Source organism: Podarcis cretensis (genome assembly GCF_951804945.1).
Source record: "Podarcis cretensis genome assembly, chromosome: 3".
Lineage (NCBI taxonomy): Eukaryota > Metazoa > Chordata > Lepidosauria > Squamata > Lacertidae > Podarcis > Podarcis cretensis.
In genome coordinates, this window is record NC_137172.1 from 22,394,055 (window position 1) to 22,412,320 (window position 18,266).

Sequence of the window (18,266 nt, forward strand, 5' to 3'; positions counted from 1 at the left end):
AGCATCCATGACAGATGGCCATCCAACCGCTGTTTAAAAACCTCCAAAGGAGAGTCCACCATCTCTCGTGGGAGTCTGTTCCACCACTGAACAGCTCTTACTGTGGCTTCACCACTGCCTTCTTTAGAACTCCATCTCTCAAGAAGACATTTGTTATCTCCAATGATGTTCTTGAAGTCTTTCCCTGGTACCTACCAAAGCTACTGAGAGAACATTCCCTTCCAACTGCCCCTTTGGTGGTAAGGGTGCTTACTCTTTTCTCCCTTGAAAAGTACATAGAGCTGAAGGAGGAAGTTGGAAGAGTAACTCTATTTAAGGTTTATGTTCTTCAAGGTTCAGATTACAGTGGTACCTCAGGTTACATACGCTTCAGGTTACAGACTCCACTAACCCAGAAATAGTACCTCGGGTTAAGAACTTTGCTTCAGGATGAGAACAGAAATCGTGCTCCGGTGGCGCAGTGGCAGCAAGAGGCCCCATTAGCTAAAGTGGTGCTTCAGGTTAAGAACAGTTTCAGGTTAAGAACGGACCTCTGGAACGAATTAAGTACTTAACCCGAGGTACCACTGTATTTCTACTGGATCAGAGATGCCTTGGAAAAGTGAAGTTTGAGGTGGCACTAATTGGGAGAAACAACTGACCAGAAGGAGTGCTGTCCACAGCACTCACCTAAATGTGCCCACAGATAAACAGGTTGATGGCCCCTGCTTTGAATGCTGGTGGATTACATTCTTGTCCATCAGCCATGCTGGCTGGGGATGATGAGAGTTGAAGTAAAACATCTAGAAGACCAGGGGTTCTCCAAATAAGCTCTCCTCATAACCAGATGCCTGCCTATAGTGAGAGAAGGAATTAAACTTAATAGCTATGCCCATCAATTGGCATACTGGAACAATCAGCACTCAAAAGGACTTAATTTATAAGTAAGTGCAGGTGTTCCTTCCCTCCTCAGGATAGGTCCTGATTCTACAAGCCCCAGACCCCCAACCTATATTCTATGTGTATCCTAACCTCACCTGAAGTTTAAGGATTTACCAACTGAGGAAACTGCCAGAGACAACTATCTTTCACACAGATTGGTAGCTAGGATCTGGTTCCAGCCATCGTGTGACCTGCCACTTGTTTTCTGGCTGTACCCCAACACAATATAAAGGGGATATTTGCATTTAACCAGCAGTGCATATAGGGCCAGGGGCCAGAGCCAAGAGTAGATGCACTTCCAATTCATTTCCTAAGTGCATGCAGTTTTACGTGAGTCCTATAATTCACATGATTTAACTATGGGTCATCTATAGAGAAACCACTGCTGGTAGCTCAATTAAGGAGATAAGAGTTCTTCATCCTCTACCCCTGCAAACTCTACCTTTGGATCTTTGTTCTATCATCTTTAACTCTAGCTACAGTGTAGCTCCTGGTACATGCACCCAAATTTTTTTTTGGGGGGGAGGGGAGGAATCTGTGAAGAATCTGAGAAAAGAGGTGTAACGCTAGCTGCACTCTTCCTCTTGCAACTATCATCCTCAACTATTTGTTGCCTGAGCAGGTCCTATATTATTAGCATCTTTTCATCATAGGTGTCCATTCTCCACATTCCGTTCCCCCCCCCCCCGCACCTTGCACAACTACAGCTCTAGGTCTGCAAAGTGATTTAGCCTTATGTCATGGCATCTTGAAAGGAGAGCTCTGACAACAAGAACCATGTCAGGTTGTAAACAAACTGAATAGCAGCACTGTCAAGGTTATCTCATTAAAATTTTACTTCAAACATTGTTTCTCTTTAGGAATAGTGATTACAGGTGTAATCACACCTAAAGTAAGGTGTTGCTGAAATGGTTTGTTTTATCTTCTCTGCTGAAGAAACATGTGAAATAGTAAGACTTCAATCTATTCATAACTCAGAATTTTTCCACTAAAATTTGTTGTTGTACATGCATAGCACCTCTGCTAACACTAGGCCAAGTAACAGTGAAAGGCCAAAAGTCATGCAGTAAAGCTTCATGACTGCCTGAGGGCTTGAACCCATCGTCCAGATACCACGGATACCACTATGCTTCCATAATACTGTGATTTACTATTTAGAGCCAAATGTGTGCTTTTTTCATTAAAAAAAACAACTGCAATTCTGCAAACTTTAGGAATCCCCCTCATATGCAAATGGTGCCGTTTTGGCTATATAAGGACCAGCACAAGGAGAACTGAGTTGGCTATTAAAAAGGCAAAATATTTTATAATGGAAATTCAACAAGTGATTAATATAACACTACCAAAACAGTTCCTTTTAAATTTCATGAAATTCTTTAATATGACTTCCTACAACAGCTTACAATTTAGGCTTAGTGCTCAATAATATAGCCCAGATAAGGGATACAGTGGTCTAAGGCAAGGAGTTTTCAATAGACAGATAAGGAAAAGTAAGCCAGATTTTTTTTTTATTTTTTACTGCTGCTGTTCAATCCTTGTTTGCTACTGTTTAGTACAGAAGGTCCAACTTCAAACCAACTGTGCTAGAAAACTGTCCATGTGTTGAAATGACCGTTCACCTAACAAGCAATCTTTGTAAAGTTCTTATCTGGGGTGGGGGTGGAATTCGAACAAAGTACTCTACTTATGCACCGAAGTTAGCCAAAAGCACCCCTCCTAGATTCAACTGCTAAGAAAACAGTTCAACCTAGGACTAGCACCTAGTTACTATGCAAATCCATCCTCCCAGTATTTTGTTAGAGAAGTGGCTGAACCACATATGCATTCAGAACAGCTTTAGTTGCAAAGTCTACTGGAATATGATGGGAAATTAGTCTGATGTTAAAGGAAAATAATATGGTAGGGAGAGATCTGCAAAGTTATCTTTTTATCAGAGAATCTGAGTTCTGTTGGTGGGAAGAAGAGCAAGTGGTACAGTGGGAACACCACATGGATCCAATCAAAAGACTCAAAACATACAAGGTTACTGACTACCCACTTCTGTGATTATGTTAAATACAAAGTCAGAGCCAGGAGGATGCATGCGTTCTGTATTTTATTTTTGTTCTTCATTCAGATACTGTAAATATAAATATATTACTTAATTATTCCATTCAGTGGTGGTGTTTCAATATGCAATAAGGGTTTATCCTTTGAGTTTTTGTTGTTGTTTGGCGCCAAGCAGAGAGATTTGATTTCTAAGAGACTTTAGATCCCCCTCATTCTAGCACAAACTCAAGTAGTGGGTTTTGATTAAGTTTTTAAGAAAAAAGGGTGGGATGAAAAAAATTCACTTCACAGGTCTAGTAACTTGTGACCTCAACATATCTAAAATTTCACTTACAGGTTGACCTGGAAGCATACAAATCCTTTCCTACCATACCCTTCACTTAGAAATACAGCATCTTTCTAAAGATCACCCGTCTATCCGCTTCCCCTCCCCCAGCCAGTGAGTCTTCTGTGGCTCAGTCCTCACTGGGCCCTTTTGAGGTTTTTCTTCTTTCATTTTTTTTCTAGAGCTTTGGTGCAGGAGGTTATATTTCTTTTAATTCCCCCAAGCCTGCTGATCTCTCCTGTTGTGCATGGATGGTGTTATTTTGGCTAAATAAGCACCTACCTGCAATTATACAGGTCTGAAGTGTTGATGTTAAAAAATAAGTTATAATTGTCATTTCAATATTAAAATAGTGATTTTGACTTAATAGTATACACAATAAAATGAGCTCTATTGTACTCAGAAGCAACCAGAAGCTTACTTTTTTCAAGTGCCTCCAAAGCCCCTGCACATGTTCTTTGGATGCTTTGGAGCACGTTTATAAACCTGACTGTTTCCAGCATAAGCTGTCCCAGATCCATGCATTAAATATACACTGACTTTTTTTATTTAAGTACACCCAAGTGTTTATTAATACACATTTATTAACACACTATTGCCATTACTAAGCTACATATTTAATTTGTATTTTTTAACCTGCATTATGAGCTTTCATAAAACCTCTTTAAATAGGCAGCAGCAGCATCAGAAACAGGATCACAATAAAATGATGCATTGTCATCTACATTGGGTAAATGATAAAGTAGCCCAAAGACTGTATACAGGATGATGCCTATAGCAGGCAAAGGGCCAGTCAGGAAACATGCAGTATTTTATGTAAATGTCACTACATGACAGTATGCAGTATAATTGGAAGCAGTCAAATTCTCAATTTCCAAACATATTAGAGACCTAACAGCTGTTCTAGTTCTCACCTAGTCTCTTGTGTGCCAAAAAAAATCCCTTCTCTTCAACTGACAGTATAGACCTGACTTTTTCTCTCTCTCACTCACTTAAGCAAATGGAAATGTCCTTGTGATGTCAAACCAACAAGTTCACTTTAGAGTTCATATCAGAACTCATAGTTGCAAAAATCATCCCTGGATAGGTAGGGGAGTTAGTTTAAATGGTACTCAAATAATCCAAAGCATGAGAGGTATATAACAATATTACAAATTCAGTAATGCAGATAGCTGAACAAGGACAGTGTAGTGAAAAATACAATTATTTTCCTTGACTTGGAAATTGATGAAATTGGCATTGCATAACAAAAAAATAATAATTTCCCAAACAAAGTTTATTCCAAGCAATTTGTGACAGATTAACCCAGATTAGATTCTGATATTTAAGTCTATGAACACATCTGGTCCACACTTCATTTGCTATACTTTACTGTTAAGGTACTTGCAAAAACCACATTTACAAATAAAGCTGGCTTCCAAAGCTTTAACATGGTGAAGCTGAAGAGAGCAATAAGCAGGTTTATCAGGAGTTATGGCACAGCAGAAGCTAGGCCACTACGAGATTGGGGAAGATAACGGACAATGATTTAGCATTATTAAAGGAACAGTAGAAGACTATTTCACAACAAAACTATTGGCACAATCCAGTAAGTGGCTGTCACACTTGGAGCAAGATCCTATATAAGGCATTAATTAGTTAAGAAGTCAGAACTTGGGGACTCTATTTGCAAACAGGATGAGATGTTAGCTGCTATGGATTCCCCCCCCCCCCAATATATTTTCTTTATTATTAATTATATACAGTCTTAACATCAGAAAGTTTTACAATCATTATAACCCAAATACAGTCAAGAGTATATCAGATATGTTTTCAGTTGTGCCAAATTCTTCACAAAATCCCTTGTTTTGCTCTTCATTAATATTATTCTCCTTTTTTAGACTCCATCATTTTAACTTCTTAGGTCACATATATATCCTAGTTGCTATAGATTTTTATGTTCAGACTCCACATTCTATCATAGGTTAGAAGGCTGAGAAGAGTGCTAAAATAGTAGTACTTCTGCCATATTAGAAAATACCACAACTGACTCTTTATTGCACAATCTAGAATGAAGCTGAACCACTGGTGAGAGGTAAAAGACAAAGAGCCTGCAGAAGATTTCAACAAGAAGCAATCTTTAAAGAGAAGATTGGATTCCTTCCCCCGCTGCCGCCTTTAACTAGCTAGCTATGAATTAAATGTCACCCTGTTACCAGACATTGGAAAACAACCTACCAGCATGGTAGGGCCAGTTAGACTAGGGCGTAGAAGATCCAGGTTCAAATTTCCAATCAGCCATAAAGCTCAATGGGTAACTTTGGACCAGCCACCTTTTCTTAGCTTAGCCTATCTCACTGGGTTGCTGCAAGGATAAAATGGAGATGGGAAGAGCCATGTATATCAGCTTGAGCTCCTTGCTGGAAAGGTGGTGTATAAATATATTACACAAAGATCAGCAGAAAAATCATTCCATCACACACACACACACACACACACACTTAGAGAACTAAGTTGTATAAATTTCCAAAAGATTTGGAAAGGCAGACTACATATCAGCCCACTGTTCCATGCAACTCAGTTAATTTAACCGTTCTTCCATGCCAAGTTTCATATACAGTTCTCCGAAATATTGTTCAAATACAGAATATGCCCGGTTAGCACATACTGCTAAATCATAGCTTGTTACAAGATCTGCAGCCACAGTCTCCTGCTGGCTTATGGCTTGCTTTAACTATAGCCTATTATGTTATGCATGAACCTAACACCCTTCTTTAACCATGGCCACCCCAACCTACAAAGGCATGAGGCAATAGCAGGCAGAAAACAAATCAGACTTTGAAAAATCGGATTTGTTTGACAATTTGTGGTTAACTTTGTTGTTGTTTAGTCGTTTAGTCGTGTCCGACTCTTCGTGACCCCGTGGACCAGAGAACGCCAGGCACTCCTGTCCTCCACTGCCCCCCGCAGCTTGGTCAGACTCATGCTGGTAACCTCGAAAACACTATCCAACCATCTCGTCCTCTGTCGCCCCCTTCTCCTTGTGCCCTCCATCTTTCCCAACATCAGGGTCTTCTCCAGGGAGTCTTCTCTTCTCATGAGGTGGCCAAAGTACTGGAGCCTCAGCTTCACAATCTGTCCTTCCAGTGAGCACTCAGGGCTGATTTCCTTCAGAATGGAGAGGTTTGATCTTCTTGCAGTCCATGGGACTCTCAAGAGTCTCCTCCAGCACCATAATTCAAAAGTGGTTTGTTAAACAAATCATGTATTATGTGTAAGCTAGGTCTATGGCTATAAATACATATAATTTTATTATTGCTGACTTCTCATATTTCAAGTCAAATACTGTACATACCATGTTGCTCCCTAATATGTAGCCAAATTTCAATGTGTGGCCAAGTGTCTCAATATTTGAAAATGCTTCTTAATATTCGGGCTAAAACTTTATGAATATGAGAAGAACAGGCTTTTACTTTTTACATACCTTCCCAACTGTCCAATTCCTATTAATATTTTTAGCATACATTTTATTCAAAGTTCACCTCTACTCTCCAACTACTACACATAGTGTTCTCATTTACCATTTATTGTATCATGGTTGCAACTACATGGTAAACTGAATTTGTTTAGCATCTGGCCAAGCTGTAATGCAAGCATTATTAACACATGGAAAGCAGGATAACAGAACCACAAAGCACTTTCCTCGCCATGAGGATAGATATCACACTGCAAGTGGTCAACTGAAATCACCAAAGGACCACAGAATCTGTCATATTTCTGGCCCACTTTATATATAAGCTACTTATGCAAATGTATTTACTAGTCCACTAAAAATTTCAACTGGTACATTTACTAGGTATTGTATGTCATGCATTCATTACACAACTTACCGTATTTTTCGCCCTATAGGACGCACTTTTCCCCCTCCAAAAATGAAGGGGAAATGTGTGTGCGTCCTATGGGGCGAATGCAGGCTTTCGCTGAAGCCTGGAGAGCCCCGCCACCAGCCCCACAAGCTCAGGGGACAGCGGGGAGGCGGAACGCCACCATCCCGCTGTCCCCCGACTTGGTTAGAAGGCTGGCGGAGGGCTTCCCCCTCCCCCAGCCCCGCAAGCTCCCAGAGTGATGCCAAAGCTGCACGCAGCTTCGGCATGGCTCTGGGTCCCATTCTGGGGGCTGGGGTCGGGGGAAGCTTGGGCTCCCCCCCCCAGCCCCGCACTTGGGGGGGGGAATATTTTTTTTTCCTTTATTTCCCCCCCCCCAAAAAAAAATCTAGGTGCGTCCTATAGGGCAAAAAATACGGTATTTCACATGGAGACTTGCCAAAGCCTGAACCTCTTTGAAACACTGGAAGGTATTTCTATTATTTATAATCCAAAGCATATTGTGCTTTATAGAGTAATATAAGCAAGGCACAGGTCTCTACACCAAGGAGCTTGCAATCTCAATTTCAACCACAAAAAACAGGCAAAGACTGCATAGATTAAAGAAGGATGACTGAACAATGGGCCATCTACTTTCAGTAGCTTTCAATGAATAATATTAATCAACACTGAATTAAAACTGATACTTAGCCTTTAGGCTCTGAGAAATTGGCAATGCTTTTAAAGGATACAGATGAAGTACAAAATTTATTAAACATGGAGCTAAAAATAACTTCACCCTTAACATTGGTCACTAAGTAAAGAAGGTTTGAAGTGGTTGGGAGGAGAGAAAATGTATGTTAGGGTTCAAGGCTGAGGGATGGAAGGGGTTGGAAGGAACCAAGCTTCTGAGCCATTTCAATTTTCCCTCTGCTTAAAAGATAAAACATTCATAAGTGCTAAAATGGTCAAGATAGTACTTAGGCTTTGGCAGAACTCCACAGCAATTGACTTTCATTGCTGGAGAGTAGCCACATTCTTCTTGTTCACATCCATGCATCTATATAATATTAACACATATTATCAGGATGGTTCATGGATTCAAAAGAGTTGGAAGGGACCCTGAGGATCATCTAGTCCAACCCAAATATGCAGCAACCGTGGCATTATCAGCACTCCAGTGGAACCTCGGGTTACGTATCATCCTCCTTACGAATGCTTCAGGTAACGAGCTCCATTAACGAAAGCATGTTAAGAACAGTTTCAGCTTAAGAACGGACCTCCGGAACGAATTAAGTTCGTAACTGGACGTACCATTGTACACTCTAACCCACTGAGCTATCCAGGCTGAAGTGAAAAAAGCACAAGCTCAGCTGAACACAGACATGAATCCTGGACCCTTAGTTTTAAAGTCAGTGTAAGACCTAAGTTTTCAGGATTTCCCAGGTAAGAACCAGCACTAGGATAACTCAGGCCTAAACATATAGCTACAGATCCCCAGTTACCTGCTTGTTCAGGGCACATCAACTGCACCACATAAATGGACAATTGTTAGAATTTTCTTCTCACTTCCATTGCAATGATCTCCCCCTCCCCCCACCCAGGTGGAAAAAGCTATGCAGCTTAGTCTGCCTATATTTCTCAACTTTCCATTATGGAAGGAGTACACAGAATAGAAAAGAATAGAACAAAAAACAACAGTGCTACCATGATTGTGTAGAACAGCCTCTCCTATCCATTTACAGCTAGAAATCTATAGTAGTAGTAACAGGCAACTGAGGAAGGGGGCGTACACAGCTGGCAGCAAGGGGAAGATTAGGCAGGCTTGGTAAATAACTTTGCCTAAGCCTGTTACCCTTACCCAATTTCAGTTGAAGGTGAATACCGGAATAGCAGCAGTTACCCCAGCAGTGTTAACCCATGGGCCTGTTTCCTGCAGCCCATGACCACAGAGACAAATCACAAAGGAGGGAGCCATACAATCTACAAAGTGGGAGATGTTGGCTAGTGACTGTTTTTAAAACCCTGGGGAGGTAGCTGATAAACCATAATTTAGCAAAAGCCACCAGACATGAGCAGCGATTTGAGCCTGGCTTTCCATGGCTAAGCTGAACACTCTTAATCAAAATGTCTGAAAACATTAAAGCCAAGTTGTTTAATTAAAAACTAGTCTTCACCTCTTTAGCAACCTTTCCCAAATATTCCTGTTCCATGGAAAATTGCACTTCCTGTCTTTCCAAATGCGTATTTCCATATAGTAACCTGTTAACTGCTAACACATATTTCCCACACCGTTATCTGATCAATAAGAGAGCAGTCTATTACTACTACTACTACTACTACTACTACTGCAGTTTATTGTCCACTTTAAGACTAGGTTGATCAGGTGTGTCAACCAAAAATTGCCTCCACACAACCAAGCGCATCCTCTACTGATGATATATTCAGCCCTGCGCAGACTTAAAAAACATAAGCAGTGGAATATAAAGCTCAACATGGCCAAGTGGATCATGGCTATTCTCTTAAAACAAACTTGTCAGCTGTGGTGAGTTACACAGCCATTCCTTCATGTACCAAATAGTGCATGATGTTAGAACCTTGTCCTAACCCTTAGGGAGCCAGTAGAGTAGGAAATTAGCAACTAAAGGATCACTGAGGTCAAATCCGAGTGGTACAAGAGGGCCCCTTCACTGTTCACTCAAGAAGGAAAACTGATGTGTTGAATGATAGTCAATGGGGTAATGGGTTGTGCTAGCAGTATACCAGTGGAAGAGGAAGCTGGTCCTCTACCTTGCTCAAAGTAGGCCTCCAGTAAAGAGCAAAAGAGTGCTTAACAGCTGGGCATGCACCCAAGTTCTGAGTAGAAGCCACGGCACATGTGACTGTCTAAAAGTGTTTGCTACCTGTCACAATCTAATTGTAGGTCAAGCCACAAAGATGCTTCATAGCCATTGACGGTTTTACATATGGCCAGATACCCAAAACAACCCTACACCAAGAGTTTAAAAAGGTCCAACAGGCAAATGCACTCAGTTCATCCTTTCTGTGGCAGGTCCCCATCTATTATACTTTATTCAATTTTTTACCCACTTTTCACCCAGGTTATGTTATCCTGTGGGGACACGATTCTAATCATCCAGCACTGGACCTACATTCACAATGATATGAAGGATGTTTGCACAAAAACCTAAGTGTTTTGGCTTACTCCCTAGTTTGTTCTACAAGAGCTTCCATTAAGATGGCTCCATGTACGAAATGCACCTCTCTATACAGAGCAAATAAACAGATTCACAGGTCATATTCCTGACCTAATATCTTAACATTCATACAACTAATGTAGGCCTGCAATACTTGATGCCTCCATCCTCTACTGCTAAAAAGGCATACAAGTGCAATGATAATTCCCCAGCCCCCAAAGAGCCCACAGTCTCAGGGCATTTTAAATATACTCCAGTCCTTTACTAATCTTGTAGGTTTGGACTACATTCTTTAACCTAAGCAATTCTCATAGCTGAGCATAATTTAAATCCAACTCCTAATTTTCAATCCACCACACTAGTTTTTCAACCCTGACCCAAATCCAAAATCCTGCACCTTTCACTTGACCTATCTTCAAATATGTGGAATATGATGTAAGCCTACAGAGTGCCTTCCTTAAAACATACTTATGCTATGTTTTCACTTTTAACACATAAGTAACTATTATTTATATGAAAATAGTGAAGACTAAATCAGCCAACAAATTTCATAAACCGAGTCAGAACTTTAACCCCAGGTCAGTCACCTACAGGCACAAGTATCCCCCACTGATACTTCCCATTGCTACATCTGACATGGTCAGGATCGAAACTATAACCAGCGTATGTCACTGGTAACCCAAAAAGCCAGGTCCTTTCCGCAAAAGAAAAGGTTAGCCTCATACTGTGCAGAAAGCACATTAACACGAAAAACTGCCCACTTCAGCTAATCTTAACGGTCTGCAGCAAGTCCAAAACTTTCAGGCGTTTGGACATGGGTGCTGACAACATTTTTATTTATTTATTTTTTAAGCAGGATGAAGGAGGAGTGAATTCTAAAAAAACACCCCATTGCAGTGTGTTTTGGGATCGTGGCCGGGAACTAAATAACGGGGCCTTAAACAGACAGTGATTTTTGGGAGGGTAGGATGGGGAGATCGCCGTCAATGCAGGCCTCTCTCCTTCCCGGGGTTAACTCAGACAATGGCGAGAAGACCGTCGTCGTCGTCGTCCCCCCACCTCCCTCCCCAGTCGGCATCCCAACCTCTCCCCTATCAAGCTCAGGCCTCTCTCCTTTTTCAACAGCCCGACTCCACGCCCAATTCCAAATTGAACATCCCACACCGAGGCCCGAAGCAGAAGCGGCAGCAGCTCCTCCCTCCCCTCCCACTCAGCCCGATCTGCCATGAGACGCGAGACGAAGAGGTTCTCCCCCCCCCCGCTGCCGCCCGCCCAGCCACCCGTTTCCATCCCGCCACCCCGACCAACGACCGCCGGATCTCCTCCTCCTCGCTCCCCTTCTCTTCTCCCCGCTCCCTCCTCTTACCCGGAGTCTTACAACGCAGCCACAAATGCAGCCATTCCTCCTCGGCCGCCTCGCCTCGCCCCTCCCGCTCCGAACTACGCAGTACGCAGAAGCCCCCGCCGATGCCGCCCGTAACGCCAGCGCAGGCCTAACAGCCGAGTGAAGGCCCGAGCCCAAGCCGCCCTCTTCCCGCCCTCCTCCCGCAGCCAACCCGCGCTCGAGGCCTGCTGCCTGACGAGGCCCCGTCCTCCTCCTCCTCCCTTCCCCTCCCCCGCTTTCCCTCAGGCGGAACCGGCCTGGGCCTGTACCTGGCGCCTCAAGCTCGCCGCTCGGTTAGAAGCCCCCCCGTTGCCCGCGCGCGCAGGCGGCCTCCGTCTCTCCCGACTAGGGTTGAGGTTAGGCCACAGCTCGAGGAGCAGCAGCAGCCGCCGCCGTCTCTCCCGCCTCCGCCTCCTCCTCACGCAACGGCCTCTCCCTTCGCGGTCGTCCGCTGTGGCAGTCCGAGCGCAGCCAGCAGCACGGACATGTTGGGAGCCCCCGTCCCAGCGGCCGCTAATGGGCCGTCCCTCCCCGCCGCGCAACGTCAGAATGCACCGGGCGGGGGGAGGGGAAGAGCGCCCCCTCCCTTCACACAAGCGCCTCAAAGTGGATTCGGTCCTGCCGGCACGCACACGCAAAAGAGAAGGGTGAGAAGCCCTCTGCCATTGGCCGCAGAAGCCGTCATTTAATGCGCGGCTCTCGGCTCGCATCCCCATTGGGTTTCCTGCCTGTCAGGTTCTCGCTTCTTGGTTGTCCATTGGTTCGCTCGCTTGCCACTTACTCGCCAGCTTATTTCCACAAATGCCCGTTGGGTGTACGCCTCTGCCTCAGCTTTGTACCTATTGGCTGCTGTCGTTGCCAATCAAGTCTGCCAAGCTCGCCGTCCTCACCTATGCGCAATATTTTTTAAAAAAAACATAGGCTATGCAGTATGGAATGTCACTGGTCGAAGTAAGTGCCAATTAACTTCTTCTCCCGCCCCTCCCTACTCCTTTCTCTTACCAAACGCTAACTTCCTCCTATTTCCCCCCCACCTCCCTCTTACTATTGGCTGCGAAAGTTGCCTATCTTCGCCAGCTTCCGCGTCCTTCATAATAAGCTTCTCAAATAGCCAAGGACGCAGGCGTGAATCCCTGCACATCGATTGGGGGGAGGAGGGCGGGGTATGAGAACGAAGGCGGTGTTTGAAAAGCAACCGAGCAAGTAGCCCTCCCCTATTCCCCCCCCCCCAGGCCACAATAGACCCTATACGCTGTGATTGGCTGAGCGCTGGAGCGGCCTTCTCTCCAGTACTTACCAGGAACGGGAAGGACGGCGGAGGAGTGGGGGGAAAGAGAACAGAGAGAAAAATGCCCGTATGTTCTGTCGTATTACATCATCGCCAACCAATAGGAAAGGTTTAAAAAGGCCTTTAGGTAAGAACGCGCAAAGGCCGTGCAAAGGCTGAGGAGAAGCCGAGATGGTCTGTACTTGAGGCGCCTTCGAAAGCACACAGATTCACAGTGCAACTTTACGCATACATAATACATGTCTCACGGACATGCTCCCTCCCTGAGAGGCTGTAACTGCAGCCCCTTCGCAAGGAGGCTTACTGCTGCCTAGGAAGTGACAGGACTTCAGCCTTCAACTGGGGGAGATGCTTTACAAGGGCCGGCCGCCCCAAGGCATTTTGGCACCTGAGGCAAAGCAAACTGCAAAATGGCTCCCCCTCCTCCCCTCTGGGGAAGAAGGGGTGAGTGCAGATCTACATCAGGAACAAGAGAGGAATAAAGCTATATGTTGGGGTCCACTGGGCCCATTGATTCCGCTGTCCGAGGCCACCTCCTGACCTTGCCTCATAGGCGGGTCGGCCCTGATCTAGGATTGCCATAGGATTCCTCTTTTTTGGAAGATGAGCTTTTTTTAAAAAGGAAACTAGGGAAATTGTTGAGCTGGAAAACACGCTTTTTCTATTGGCTTGCCTTAGATCCAGGAGAAAGCACCACATTTTGGAAATTCCCAACAGACGGAAAATCCAGGTGTATGGCAGCCCTACCTGATCTCCATTCAGAAGTGACTCCTGGTATATGCAGCCAATCCCTTAAGAATGGCCATGTAGGTTGGCAGCCTTGCCAAACCTTTATTAGGCATTACAAATATAGGCCATCATAAAATGTCCATATATAACATTTTAGAATATATACAAATAAACAGCCATGTAAAAATATGTAATAACAAGGATTTTCATTTCAGTTTCTTCCCGCCGTTCACCATTCTTAAGAGATGCTATTGATAAAAACTCAGCCACCTTTGCAGTTACTTCCAGGTTCATGTCAGACAGATACGAATCTGATATTTTCATTGTGCCATGGTGTTAGACTACCCAGAAAAGTTGATAGCACATGTTTTGTGTAGCTGGTTGTATAATGGACAGTAAAAAAGAATGCATTATACTGTGTCCAGCACATTCAGAAAACATCCACAATGCCTATCGTTTCTGGGGATGTTTAAATATCTGCCCTCGACCAAAGCTGAGGAGGAAACATTCAGTCGGGCTAATGTAAAGGCCCTGCATTAGACTGGAATTAATAATTTTGAAATATAAGTGACCCTGTTGGGTTTAAACCATAAAACTTGGGGGAGCAAATTTTATTTACAGCTGACTCGATGTTTTTCAGTGTCCCTTAATATGATTTGAATATTATGATAAATATATTTCTCACTTGAATTATGCAAGAATTCCAAGTCAATGCCAATAGATCTGATTTTGCTATGTAAGAGTTGGAACCATCTGGATTTATAAGAGTTCTTAAGTCAGAAAGCAGATCTGAAGGTTGGCAACAGAAATGGCAACACAACCGGTATTTTTTAGTGCTTGCCCACACCCAATATTCCATCGTGTGTATACCTAATTCTACACACATCATCTCATACTTGATTGAACTTGGGAGCCCTAGGATATGTCTCAAGAAACTTGAGTATCTTATCTAAATCACTATTATATGCTTGTATCCATATTGGGATCCTAAAAAGTAACTGGGACAACACTTTAGCTTGAAAAATTTGAATAGCAGCTGCTATACATTGGTTACCTTTCTGAAAATAAAAACAAGCTACTGCTGAGGAGGTACACTGCCTGTTTTATAGCACTTGTGCGATGGTTTGACCAACTAGAGTTGCTCTGGAATAAAATTCTGAGATATCTGTGGATCTTTACTTGCTGGATTTCTTGTCCTCTTGTTTTCCATTTCTCTAATTTCCAGGAATTAGAGAAGACCAGATTTTTTTATCTCCTCATAATTCATTGAGAGTTTATTGGTTTGTTATCAGTGTGCTGGAGCCCACTTTTAGTCAGATTCATGACATGAATTTGGCCTTAGTTGGCAAATAACACATCTGGTACAAAGGAAGAAGGGTGGAAGGAGAAAGGTCCCAATAGTAGAGGAGGTATAATCTGTGACATTATTATGCCAAGCCCCAAACCCTATGCATGGAGCTCCCCCTCCCCTGAAATATGTAAATCCCACTGAGTTAAAAAAAGGAATAAAAGTAAGTGTGCAGAACTATCCCCAGCATCACAACACAGTGTCTTTAGGCTACTGTCAGGGACTTAAAACCCTGCCAGGTCCCACCAACGATGCATATTTTAAAAATGTTTTTAATCTTGCTATTTTTTACTAAATTTGATGTGATTATTAAAAGTTATGGGCAGTGTTAAGTTGTGGGTGAACATATTAGATGACACAGCGATTCTTCAAACAGCTCTTGTTTATTCACAGAACCGAACTGAAGGGTTCAGCCAACCTGCTTATATGGAGCTCAACTACAAAGCAACAGTAACAACTTTCTGTAACTAACCAATCACTGAATGTCACTTTCAATTCCTTATTTGCATATGTGGACCTGAGTGAAAACTACAGTATTCCCCCTGCTGGCCCAGGGTGAGAACTTCAGTACCTAACAGGCAGGATTCACCTAACCAGTGGCGTAGCGTGGGGGGTGCAGGGGGGGCCGGCCGCACCGGGCGCAACATCTGGGGGTTAGGGGGTGCAAATCCACGGGTTAGGGGGCGCAAATCCACAGGTTAGGGGGTGCAAATTACTTGCCCCGGGTGCTGACAACCCACGCTACGCTACGCCACTGCACCTAACCAGCGCCATCAGTGGAAGTCATTGCTCAGGGTTTTCTCCCTTCTTTCCCACATGCCCCTGCACCCCCTGAAACTGGCTTGGGGTGGTGGGTCGGGAGAACCCACAAAACAGCACTGGGTGAGGAGATGTATGTTAGTCCTATCTGGCAAGGTGCATGCTTGCACAGACAGAATAATTGGAAGAGTGTGGCATTGATTCCCACTCTATAATTCTAGACTCACAGAGTGGCAAGCAGCAGGTCTGGGGATGCCACCCTTTTTTATTTCACACATTACCGCAGGGCAACTCCCATCATTCCTTTGGTCAGGGGTTGATGGGAGACTAATGGGGGCCTTCTTATATCAGTGGGGCATCAACCAAAGGTATCCCCACTAGATGGCAATTTGTAGATGCTCTCCTCAAACCTGGAGCCAGCCCTGGTCTTAAACTTTGCCTTGATGCATTCCCAAATTGTATTTATGTAGCTTTCCTTTACCAAGTTGTCTAGGGAAAGAAAGGGGATACAATAAATAGCCCCATGGCATAGTCTGATGGTACACGATACAGACTCCTCGTGAAAGAAAGGTTTGGGTCTAGCCAGTGCCTAAACTGGAGACACCTGGGAATCCAATATGGCTTTGGTAATGGAAGGCAGGATATAAATATACCAAATAAATAAATAACCTTTTTTTAAAAACAACCATAGAGTCTTGAAGTTGATGCTGAGCACTGGTAGAGGAGAAGAACCATTTACGCCACCTTGGAGAAAAGTTGGGATGTAAATGCAACAAAATGGTACAAGGCTAAAGTTTTGGCACCGCTCTATACATTGGTTTCATAGTGGTGATTAATAAACGATTGAAAAAATACAGAGGCAACACATTTTACAATCAGAGGGGAAAAAATCCTGGAAAATAGTCTTTGAGTGGGCAAAAACAAGAGGAAGAGCCCAGCGGAGAACATTGTGCTGTAAAACTACTGCATTTACTGCTGCTATTAGTGAAGCTAGCATGGAATCCACTTGACACATGCAAGAAAGACACGTGTGCATCAACTGAACATTTCCAGAGCTCAAAAACCAAAGGTAAAAGGTGAGATAATAATGTGAAAGTGTTGTCAGCTCCAGTATCTTTCTGCAGTTACTGATGTTATTTTGTCAAGATGTATTTCACAGATCATTGACTTGAGCACAAAGCAGACGTAATCTGTAATCCAGGAGGAGATCTATCAGCTACTATCACTGCAAAGATAAATCTCTCCCCCCCCCCCCCCCGCAGTAACAAAAGAACAACAACAAAACAGAAAGAATGGGGACTGAGAAAAAGCTGGTTGGAAAACGTCTAATAATGTTTGTAAGCAAATCATTGAACATATTGTTATTATTTACTGAAATTCAAATACACGATGTAAGCTTTATGTAGCAATTTTTTAAAGGTATTCTAACTGCATTAATTGGCCAGCTTGTACATTGTACGAATTGCAAATGAATGTGCATATAATTTGAAATGCACAGATTCTCGTAATCCAAATTCCAGAAAAGCATCTTTCCAAGTAGAGGCAAAACAGCCTCCTATCCAAACTTTCCTCTGTGTTCAGAAGCCCGAGTTCAATATATACCATCCATTGTCAAATATGACTGTGTTAATTAGCCACATGGAAAGGTTTATGTATTCATGCTGCACCATCTGTGTATATACTGCCTTTCAGAGTATAAAATGCAATATGTGTGAATGGTTGGAGGTGGCAGGGGTTTCTGTCTGTTGCTTTTAGAACTAGACAGCAGTCCTTTAAATGTATGGTGTGTACACAGCCTTAGTCTAAAATTATTTCAATGTGTGGTATCATTTTTGCTTGTATTCACCAGTACACATTCTACCTTGGGGGCCCAATGTTGTAGGACTCTCTTCTGGTTGAGATCATGCAGTCTTCCCCAACCCTGCCTGCAAACGTTTGGCACCTACTGAATACTTTTTAAAAAATTCCAATAGACATTTAAACTGAATTCTGATTTTATAGTTTTAACCGGTTTCTGTTTTCATTGGACTGTGTTCCTTGGAAGAAAGTTGGAATATCTATATGTAACAGATTCAAATATGTTGCATTTATTTTATTTCCTTTGTTGTTTAACTGCTTGTTGTATTTCTCTTTATGCCCACTGTCCTGGAAATTCAGTTGAAAGGTGATGCAAAAGTATTTATAATAAATATACAAATAAATACCAGTGCTGTGGGTGTAGCTTGGAGCCAAATGAACAGAGAAGGCCAAGGAGTGCTGCTTTGTTAACGGAAAAGGCCATTGCTATAATGAGTAGCGCTCATAGTGACACTGGAAATTAACTTAATAGCTGCACAGTTATTCAGAGTGCCTCTTAAAGTCAGCATCAGGGCCTGCTCCCCTCCCCTCCTGCCATAGAACACACACAGGGGTGGGGGGTGGGGA

At 43.2% G+C, this 18,266-nt stretch overlaps 1 protein-coding gene and 1 long non-coding RNA gene across 6 annotated transcripts in view; both read right to left on the reverse strand.

Moving 5' to 3' along the window:
- The window catches only part of PPM1B (protein phosphatase, Mg2+/Mn2+ dependent 1B), a 41,740-nt gene extending 29,402 nt beyond the window's left edge, over positions 1–12,338 (reverse strand). Inside the window, exon 1 of one of the 5 annotated variants that reach the window (XM_079968820.1) lies at positions 11,988–12,332. The gene's annotated coding sequence lies outside the window, so the exon portion shown is untranslated. Of the gene's footprint in view, positions 1–11,700; positions 11,836–11,987 lie in introns of those variants that run through there. The other 4 variants (XM_079968819.1, XM_079968817.1, XM_079968818.1 and 1 more) reach the window with 4 other exon arrangements.
- A 3,003-nt stretch (positions 12,339–15,341) lies between these two features.
- On the reverse strand, positions 15,342–16,167 carry LOC307212084. Its single transcript, XR_013836809.1, has 2 exons — positions 15,844–16,167; positions 15,342–15,672 (listed from the first exon to the last, which is right to left on the reverse strand). It is a non-coding gene; the product is annotated as an uncharacterized lncRNA (long non-coding RNA).
- Between the last annotated feature and the right edge of the window lie 2,099 nt (positions 16,168–18,266).